Source organism: Oncorhynchus masou, chromosome 25 (assembly GCF_036934945.1).
Source record: "Oncorhynchus masou masou isolate Uvic2021 chromosome 25, UVic_Omas_1.1, whole genome shotgun sequence".
In the NCBI taxonomy this organism is placed as follows: Eukaryota; Metazoa; Chordata; class Actinopteri; order Salmoniformes; family Salmonidae; genus Oncorhynchus; species Oncorhynchus masou.
This window is the reverse complement of record NC_088236.1, coordinates 10,599,648-10,610,161: the sequence shown is the minus strand read 5'-3', so window position 1 is coordinate 10,610,161 and position 10,514 is coordinate 10,599,648. Positions and strand designations below refer to the sequence as shown.

The 10,514-nt window shown below is 44.5% G+C and overlaps 1 protein-coding gene across 1 annotated transcript in view; it reads left to right on the top strand.

Moving 5' to 3' along the window:
* Positions 1-10,514, top strand: part of LOC135513768 (endosomal transmembrane epsin interactor 1-like) — a 53,786-nt gene that overhangs the window by 27,487 nt on the left and 15,785 nt on the right. The gene's annotated exons all lie outside the window — the stretch shown is intronic.

Genomic DNA, 10,514 nt, shown 5'->3' with positions numbered 1-10,514 from the left:
TGCTATAGTTACTGTATCCCAGTGTATTACTATAGTTACTGTATCCCAGTGTATTGCTGTAGTTACTGTATCCCAGTGTACTGCTATAGTTACTGTATCCCAGTGTATTGCTATTGTTACTGTATCCCAGTGTACTGCTATAGTTACTGTATCCCAGTGTATTGCTATAGTTACTGTATCCCAGTGGATTGCTATAGTTACTGTATCCCAGTGGATTGCTATAGTTACTGTATCCCAGTGTATTGCTATAGTTACTGTATCCCAGTGTATTGCTATAGTTACTGTATCCCAGTGTATTGCTGTAGTTACTGTATCCCAGTGTATTGCTGTAGTTACTGTATCCCAGTGTATTGCTATAGTTACTGTATCCCAGTGTATTGCTATAGTTACTGTATCCCAGTGTATTGCTATAGTTACTGTATCCCAGTGTATTGCTATAGTTACTGTATCCCAGTGTATTGCTATAGTTACTGTATCCCAGTGTATTGCTGTAGTTACTGTATCCCAGTGTATTGCTGTAGTTACTGTATCCCAGTGTACTGCTGTAGTTACTGTATCCCAGTGTACTGCTATAGTTACTGTATCCCAGTGTATTGCTGTAGTTACTGTATCCCAGTGTACTGCTATTGTTACTGTATCCCAGTGTATTACTATAGTTACTGTATCCCAGTGTATTGCTGTAGTTACTGTATCCCAGTGTACTGCTATTGTTACTGTATCCCAGTGTATTACTATAGTTACTGTATCCCAGTGTATTGCTATAGTTACTGTATCCCAGTGTACTGCTATAGTTATTGTACCCCAGTGGATTGCTGTAGTTACTGTATCCCAGTGTATTGCTATAGTTACTGTATCCCAGTGTACTGCTATAGTTACTGTATCCCAGTGTACTGCTATAGTTACTGTATCCCAGTGTATTGCTGTAGTTACTGTATCCCAGTGTACTGCTATTGTTACTGTATCCCAGTGTATTGCTATAGTTACTGTATCCCAGTGTATTGCTATAGTTACTGTATCCCAGTGTACTGCTATTGTTACTGTATCCCAGTGTACTGCTATAGTTACTGTATCCCAGTGTATTGCTGTAGTTACTGTATCCCAGTGTCTTGCTATAGTTACTGTATCCCAGTGTATTGCTATAGTTACTGTATCCCAGTGTATTGCTATAGTTACTGTATCCCAGTGTATTGCTATAGTTACTGTATCCCAGTGTATTGATACAATTACTGCATCAAACTGTATTGCTATAGTTACTGTATCCCAGTGTATTGCTATAGTTACTGTATCCCAGTGGATTGCTATAGTTACTGTATCCCAGTGTATTGCTATAGTTACTGTATCCCAGTGTATTGCTATAGTTACTGTATCCCAGTGGATTGCTATAGTTACTGTATCCCAGTGTATTGCTATAGTTACTGTATCCCAGTGTATTGCTATAGTTACTATATCCCAGTGGATTGCTATAGTTACTGTATCCCAGTGTATTGCTATAGTTACTGTGTCCCAGTGTACTGCTGTAGTTACTGTATCCCAGTGGATTGCTATAGTTACTGTATCCCAGTGTATTGCTATAGTTACTGTATCCCAGTGTATTGCTATAGTTACTGTATCCCAGTGTATTGCTATAGTTACTGTATCCCAGTGTATTGCTATAGTTACTGTATCCCAGTGTACTGCTATTGTTACTGTATCCCAGTGTACTGCTGTAGTTACAGTGAAAGTATTGCTATATATATCCCCGTCAGATGAATGGGACATAACCTTGCCCTGTCATCAAAGATAGATTCCCCCTCTGACAGTTATTTCATCAATGTATTCAAATAACATTTATTTCAGTCTCATGTGTTACATTCACCAGCCCCACTGTCTTTCTTGCTCTTACAAACTCAGTCTGTTTAACACATTCAGCTTGGTACAGGACATCTTACAAACTCAGTCTGTTTAACACATACAGCTTGGTACAGGACATCTTACAAACTCAGTCTGTTTAACACATACAGCTTGGTACAGGACATCTTACAAACTCAGTCTGTTTAACACATTCAGCTTGGTACAGGACATCTTACAAACTCAGTCTGTTTAACACATTCAGCTTGGTACAGGACATCTTACAAACTCAGTCTGTTTAATACATACAGCTTGGTACAGGACATCTTACAAACTCAGTCTGTTTAACACATTCAGCTTGGTACAGGACATCTTGGTACAGGACATCTTGGTACAGGACATCTTGGTACAGGACATCTTATTTCCTTTCTGTAATCATACAGAAGTGTTATGCAGCATTAGAGTAGAGAGACAAATATTTGTCAAAATGGAATAGATTTCAACGTGTCAAAGCTTATTTTGGCGGAAGGCAGATTGTGGAACATTCTCAAACAACCCACTGGGGCCCAAACTGGTTGAATCAGCGTTGTTTCCACGTCATTTCAACCCAAAAAGTTTAATCAACGTGTAAAACTGATTTGATTTGCAAAAAGTAATCAACGTAATATTCTACTTTTATCCTAAATCCAATTACATGGTGTCTTTTTTTTTGTTGTTTTCACATTGGATTCACGTTATTCACGTCAACCAAATGGTAATCAAAACCTAGACCCCCTGATGTTAGTGCCCAGTGGGAAAGCATTTTCTAGAACCATCTCAACAGTACAACAGACACCACTGATAATATTCTCCATACTGCTTCTGTAACATTCTAGTAGTAGTTTCTAGATCACCCAGTCAAGTCTAATCACAATTTATTTAAAGTGCCTATTACAGTGACTCAACACACAATACAGTACGCGTCATCAACTAGATTCAGCCGGCCGCCAATTTTGTTATTGAGCGGATGGTCCGGGGGTCCAGAACCTATTAAAAACATATTTTTAGACTGCAAATTGCTGGCAAAGAGCACCAAAAAATAGAATATTTGACTAAAACATAATAATTTCGAACCTTGAACAATGCGCTGGGTAGGGTGCCGTCGTTCGGATGGTCATTCAGACCCCCTTGACACTCCATGTCAGAGCTTTATTCCAAACCTGGCCACATTCCGTCACGTTTCTGTTATACAACTGACGAGGTTTCCCCCTTTCCTTTCTGTTATACAACTGACGAGGTTTCCCCCTTTCCTTTCTGTTGTACAACTGACTAGGTATCCCCCTTTCCTTTCTGTTGTATAACTGACTAGGTATCCCCCTTTCTGTTGTACAACTGACGAGGTTTCCCCCTTTTCTTTCTGTTATACAACTGACGAGGTTTCCCCCTTTCCTTTCTGTTGTACAACTGACTAGGTATCCCCCTTTCTGTTGTATAACTGACTAGGTATCCCCCTTTCTGTTGTATAACTGACTAGGTATCCCCCTTTCTGTTGTACAACTGACTAGGTATCCCCCTTTCCTTTCTGTTGTATAACTGACAAGGTATCCCCCCTTTCCTTTCTGTTGTACAACTGACTAGGTATCCCCCTTTCTGTTGTACAACTGACGAGGTTTCCCCCTTTCCTTTCTGTTGTACAACTGACGAGGTTTCCCCCTTTCCTTTCTGTTGTACAACTGACTAGGTATCCCCCTTTCTGTTGTATAACTGACTAGGTATCCCCCTTTCTGTTGTATAACTGACTAGGTATCCCCCTTTCTGTTGTATAACTGACAAGGTATACCCCTTTCCTTTCTGTTGTACAACTGACTAGGTATCCCCCTTTCCTTTCTGTTGTACAACTGACTAGGTATCCCCCTTTCCTTTCTGTTGTACAACTGACTAGGTATCCCCCTTTCCTTTCTGTTGTACAACTGACTAGGTATCCCCCTTTCCTTTCTGTTGTACAACTGACTAGGTATCACCGTCACCCTTTCTGTTGTACAACTGACTAGGTATCCCCCTTTCTGTTGTACAACTGACTAGGTATCCCCCTTTCCTTTCTGTTGTACAACTGACTAGGTATCCCCCTTTCTGTTGTATAACTGACTAGGTATCCCCCTTTCTGTTGTACAACTGACTAGGTATCCCCCTTTCTGTTGTACAACTGACTAGGTATCCCCCTTTCTGTTGTACAACTGACTAGGTATCCCCCTTTCCTTTCTGTTGTACAACTGACTAGGTATCCCCCTTTCCTTTCTGTTGTACAACTGACTAGGTATCCCCCTTTCCTTTCTGTTGTACAACTGACTAGGTATCCCCCTTTCTGTTGTACAACTGACTAGGTATCCCCCTTTCTGTTGTACAACTGACTAGGTATCCCCCTTTCTGTTGTACAACTGACTAGGTATCCCCCTTTCCTTTCTGTTGTATAACTGACTAGGTATCCCCCTTTCCTTTCTGTTGTACAACTGACTAGGTATCCCCCTTTCTGTTGTACAACTGACTAGGTATCCCCCTTTCTGTTGTATAACTGACTAGGTATCCCCCTTTCCTTTCTGTTGTATAACTGACTAGGTATCCCCCTTTCCTTTCTGTTGTATAACTGACTAGGTATCCCCCTTTCTGTTGTACAACTGACTCAGTCTCCCCCTTTCCTTTCTGTTGTACAACTGACTAGGTATCCCCCTTTCTGTTGTACAACTGACTCAGTCTCCCCCTTTCCTTTCTGTTGTATAACTGACTAGGTATCCCCCTTTCTGTTGTACAACTGACTAGGTATCCCCCTTTCTGTTGTACAACTGACTAGGTATCCCCCTTTCTGTTGTACAACTGACTAGGTATCCCCCTTTCCTTTCTGTTGTATAACTGACTAGGTATCCCCCTTTCCTTTCTGTTGTACAACTGACTAGGTATCCCCCTTTCTGTTGTACAACTGACTAGGTATCCCCCTTTCTGTTGTATAACTGACTAGGTATCCCCCTTTCCTTTCTGTTGTATAACTGACTAGGTATCCCCCTTTCCTTTCTGTTGTATAACTGACTAGGTATCCCCCTTTCTGTTGTACAACTGACTCAGTCTCCCCCTTTCCTTTCTGTTGTACAACTGACTAGGTATCCCCCTTTCTGTTGTACAACTGACTCAGTCTCCCCCTTTCCTTTCTGTTGTATAACTGACTAGGTATCCCCCTTTCCTTTCTGTTGTACAACTGACTAGGTATCCCCCTTTCTGTTGTATAACTGACTAGGTATCCCCCTTTCCTTTCTGTTGTACAACTGACTAGGTATCCCCCTTTCCTTTCTGTTGTACAACTGACTAGGTATCCCCTTTTCTGTTGTACAACTGACTAGGTATCCCCCTTTCCTTTCTGTTGTACAACTGACTAGGTATCCCCCTTTCCTTTCTGTTGTACAACTGACTAGGTATCCCCCTTTCTGTTGTATAACTGACTAGGTATCCCCCTTTCTGTTGTACAACTGACTAGGTATCCCCCTTTCCTTTCTGTTGTACAACTGACTAGGTATCCCCCTTTCTGTTGTACAACTGACTAGGTATCCCCCTTTCCTTTCTGTTGTACAACTGACTAGGTATCCCCCTTTCTGTTGTATAACTGACTAGGTATCCCCCTTTATGTTGTACAACTGACTAGGTATCCCCCTTTCCTTTCTGTTGTACAACTGACTAGGTATCCCCCTTTCTGTTGTACAACTGACTAGGTATCCCCCTTTCTGTTGTACAACTGACTAGGTATCCCCCTTTCCTTTCTGTTGTATAACTGACTAGGTATCCCCCTTTCCTTTCTGTTGTATAACTGACTAGGTATCCCCCTTTCTGTTGTACAACTGACTAGGTATCCCCCTTTCCTTTCTGTTGTATAACTGACTAGGTATCCCCTTTCCTTTCTGTTGTATAACTGACTAGGTATCCCCTTTCTGTTGTACAACTGACTAGGTATCCCCCTTTCCTTTCTGTTGTATAACTGACTAGGTATCCCCCTTTCTGTTGTACAACTGACTAGGTATCCCCCTTTCCTTTCTGTTGTACAACTGACTAGGTATCCCCCTTTCCTTTCTGTTGTATAACTGACTAGGTATCCCCCTTTCCTTTCTGTTGTACAACTGACTAGGTATCCCCCTTTCTGTTGTATAACTGACTAGGTATCCCCCTTTCTGTTATATAACTGACTAGGTATCCCCCTTTCCTTTCTGTTGTACAACTGACTAGGTATCCCCCTTTCTTTTGTAAAACTGACTAGGTATCCCCCTTTCTGTTGTATAACTGACTAGGTATCCCCCTTTCCTTTCTGTTGTATAACTGACTAGGTATCCCCCTTTCCTTTCTGTTGTACAACTGACTAGGTATCCCCCTTTCTGTTGTATAACTGACTAGGTATCCCCCCTTTCTGTTATATAACTGACTAGGTATCCCCCTTTCCTTTCTGTTGTATAACTGACTAGGTATCCCCCTTTCTGTTATATAACTGACTAGGTATCCCCCTTTCCTTTCTGTTGTACAACTGACTAGGTATTCCCCTTTCTTTTGTAAAACTGACTAGGTATCCCCCTTTCTGTTGTACAACTGACTAGGTATCCCCCTTTCTGTTGTATAACTGACTAGGTATCCCCCTTTCTGTTGTATAACTGACTAGGTATCCCCCTTTCCTTTCTGTTGTATAACTGACTAGGTATCCCCCTTTCTGTTGTACAACTGACTAGGTATCCCCCTTTCTGTTGTATAACTGACTAGGTATCCCCCTTTCTGTTGTATAACTGACTAGGTATCCCCCTTTCCTTTCTGTTGTACAACTGACTAGGTATCCCCCTTTCTGTTGTACAACTGACTAGGTATCCCCCTTTCTGTTGTACAACTGACTAGGTATCCCCCTTTCCTTTCTGTTGTATAACTGACTAGGTATCCCCCTTTCCTTTCTGTTGTATAACTGACTAGGTATCCCCCTTTCTGTTGTACAACTGACTCAGTCTCCCCCTTTCCTTTCTGTTGTATAACTGACTAGGTATCCCCCTTTCTGTTGTACAACTGACTAGGTATCCCCCTTTCCTTTCTGTTGTACAACTGACTAGGTATCCCCCTTTCCTTTCTGTTGTACAACTGACTAGGTATCCCCCTTTCTGTTGTATAACTGACTAGGTATCCCCCTTTCTGTTATATAACTGACTAGGTATCCCCCTTTCCTTTCTGTTGTACAACTGACTAGGTATCCCCCTTTCCTTTCTGTTGTATAACTGACTAGGTATCCCCCTTTCCTTTCTGTTGTATAACTGACTAGGTATCCCCCTTTCTGTTATATAACTGACTAGGTATCCCCCTCTCCTTTCTGTTGTACAACTGACTAGGTATCCCCTTTTCTGTTGTACAACTGACTAGGTATCCCCCTTTCCTTTCTGTTGTATAACTGACTAGGTATCCCCCTTTCTGTTGTATAACTGACTAGGTATCCCCCTTTATGTTGTACAACTGACTAGGTATCCCCCTTTCTGTTGTATAACTGACTAGGTATCCCCCTTTCTGTTGTACAACTGACTAGGTATCCCCCTTTCCTTTCTGTTGTACAACTGACTAGGTATCCCCCTTTCCTTTCTGTTGTACAACTGACTAGGTATCCCCCTTTCTGTTGTACAACTGACTTGGTATCCCCCTTTCTGTTGTACAACTGACTAGGTATCCCCCTTTCCTTTCTGTTGTATAACTGACTAGGTATCCCCCTTTCCTTTCTGTTGTACAACTGACTAGGTATCCCCCTTTCTGTTGTACAACTGACGAGGTTTCCCCCTTTCCTTTCTGTTGTATAACTGACTAGGTATCCCCCTGTCTGTTGTACAACTGACTAGGTATCCCCCTTTCCTTTCTGTTGTACAACTGACTAGGTATCCCCCTTTCTGTTGTACAACTGACTAGGTATCCCCCTTTCCTTTCTGTTGTATAACTGACTAGGTATCCCCCTTTCTGTTGTACAACTGACTAGGTATCACCCTTTCCTTTCTGTTGTACAACTGACTAGGTATCCCCCTTTCCTTTCTGTTGTATAACTGACTAGGTATCCCCCTTTCTTTTGTATAACTGACTAGGTATCCCCCTTTCTGTTGTATAACTGACTAGGTATCCACCTTTCCTTTCTGTTGTATAACTGACTAGATATCCCCCTCTCCTTTCTGTTGTACAACTGACTAGGTATCCCCCTGTCTGTTGTACAACTGACTAGGTATCCCCCTCTCCTTTCTGTTGTACAACTGACTAGGCATCCCCCTTTCTGTTGTACAACTGACTAGGTATCCCCCTTTCCTTTCTGTTGTACAACTGACTAGGCATCCCCCTTTCTGTTGTACAACTGACTAGGTATCCCCCTTTCCTTTCTGTTGTACAACTGACTAGGTATCCCCCTTTCTGTTGTACAACTGACTAGGTATCCCCCTTTCCTTTCTGTTGTACAACTGACTAGGTATCCCCCTTTCTGTTGTACAACTGACTAGGTATCCCCCTTTCCTTTCTGTTGTATAACTGACTAGGTATCCCCCTTTCCTTTCTGTTGTACAACTGACTAGGTATCCCCCTTTCTTTTGTATAACTGACTAGGTATCCCCCTTTCTGTTGTATAACTGACTAGGTATCCACCTTTCCTTTCTGTTGTATAACTGACTAGATATCCCCCTCTCCTTTCTGTTGTACAACTGACTAGGTATCCCCCTGTCTGTTGTACAACTGACTAGGTATCCCCCTCTCCTTTCTGTTGTACAACTGACTAGGCATCCCCCTTTCTGTTGTACAACTGACTAGGTATCCCCCTCTCCTTTCTGTTGTACAACTGACTAGGCATCCCCCTTTCTGTTGTACAACTGACTAGGTATCCCCCTTTCTGTTCTACAACTGACTACGTGTCCCCCTTTCCTTTCTGTTGTACAACTCTTTCCCAGGGTCAGAGGAGACCTCACAGAAGGTCAGATCGACAGGGACTTCATGAGCGAACACACCTGGAAGGTTCACTTTCTAGCTTTCTGAGGTCACAGGTTTTGTTGTGATAGAGATGGAGCTTTGGGTGTGACCCTAGTATAATATGTCACCCCACACTCCAGAGAGAGGAAGGAAGAAAGAGTTCATGTGGTGGAGGAGAGGAGCAAGACAGACGGAAGGAGAACGTATAGCTCTCAAAACATGGTTCTAATTACAAATGTCTCTAAGAATGTCTCTAAGGAGTGTCCTAAAGATAGTGTGCAGGAAAAAGGTTTATATTTTGTTTTGCCCCTCTCCCTCTACCTCTACCCATCTCTCTCTCCCTCTCCCTCTACCTCTACTTCTACCCATCTCTCTCTCCCTCTCCCTCTACCCCTCTCCCTCAACCCCTCTACTCCGCTCCCTCTACCCTTCTCCCTCTACCCCTCTCCCTCTACCCCTCTCCCTCTACTCCGCTCCCTCTACCCCTCTCCCTCTACTCCGCTCCCTCTACCCTTCTCCCTCTACGTCTACCCCTCTCCCTCTACTCCGCCCCCTCTACCCCTCTCCCTCTCCCTCTACCCCTCTCACCTCTCCCTCTCTCCCTCAACCCCTCTACTCCGCTCACTCTACCCTTCTCCCTCTACCCCTCTCCCTCTACGTCTACCCCTCTCTCCCTACCCCTCTCTCTCTACCCCTCTCCCTCTACGTCTACGTCTACCCCTCTCCCTCTACCCCTCTCCCTCTACGTCTACCCCTCTCTCTCTACGCCTCTCCCTCTACCCCTCTATCTCTCCCTCTACCCCTCTCCCTCTACCCCTCTCCCTCTACCCCTCTCCCTCTACGTCTACCCCTCTCTCTCTACCCCTCTCCCTCTACCCCTCTCCCTCTACGTCTACCCCTCTCTCCCTACCCCTCTCTCTCTACCCCTCTCCCTCTACGTCTCACGTCTACCCCTCTCCCTCTACCCCTCTCCCTCTACGTCTACCCCCTCTCTCTACGCCTCTCCCTCTACCCCTCTATCTCTCCCTCTACCCCTCTCCCTCTACCCCTCTCCCTCTACCCCTCTCCCTCTACGTCTACCCCTCTCTCTCTACCCCTCTCCCTCTACCCCTCTCCCTCTACGTCTACCCCTCTCCATCTACCCCTCTCCCTCTACCCCTCTCCCTCTACGTCTACCCCTCTCTCTCTCCCTCTACCCCTCTACGTCTACCCCTCTACCCCTCTCCCTCTACGTCTACCCCTCTCCCTCTACGTCTACCCCCTCCCTCTACCCCTCTCCCTCTACGTCTACCCCTCTCCCTCTACATCTACCCCTCTATCTCTACCCCTCTTCCTCCACCCCTCTCCCTCTACGTCTACCCCTCTCCCTCTACCCCTCAACCTCTCCCTCTAACCCTCTCCCTCTACATCTACCCCTCTATCTCTACCCCTCTCCCTCTACCCCTCTCCCTCTCCCTCTACCCCTCTCCCTCTACATCTACCCCTATCTCTACCCCTCTATCTCTACCCCTCTCCCTCTCCCTCTACCCCTCTACGTCTACCCCTCTCCCTCTACGTCTACCCCTCTTCCTCTCCCTCTAACCCTCTCCCTCTACGTCTACCCCTCTATCTCTACCCCTCTCCTTCACCCCTCTCCCTCTACGTCTACCCCTCTATGTCTACCCCTCTACGTCTACCCCTCTATCTCTACCCCTCTCCCTCTACCCCTCTCCCTCTTATGTCTA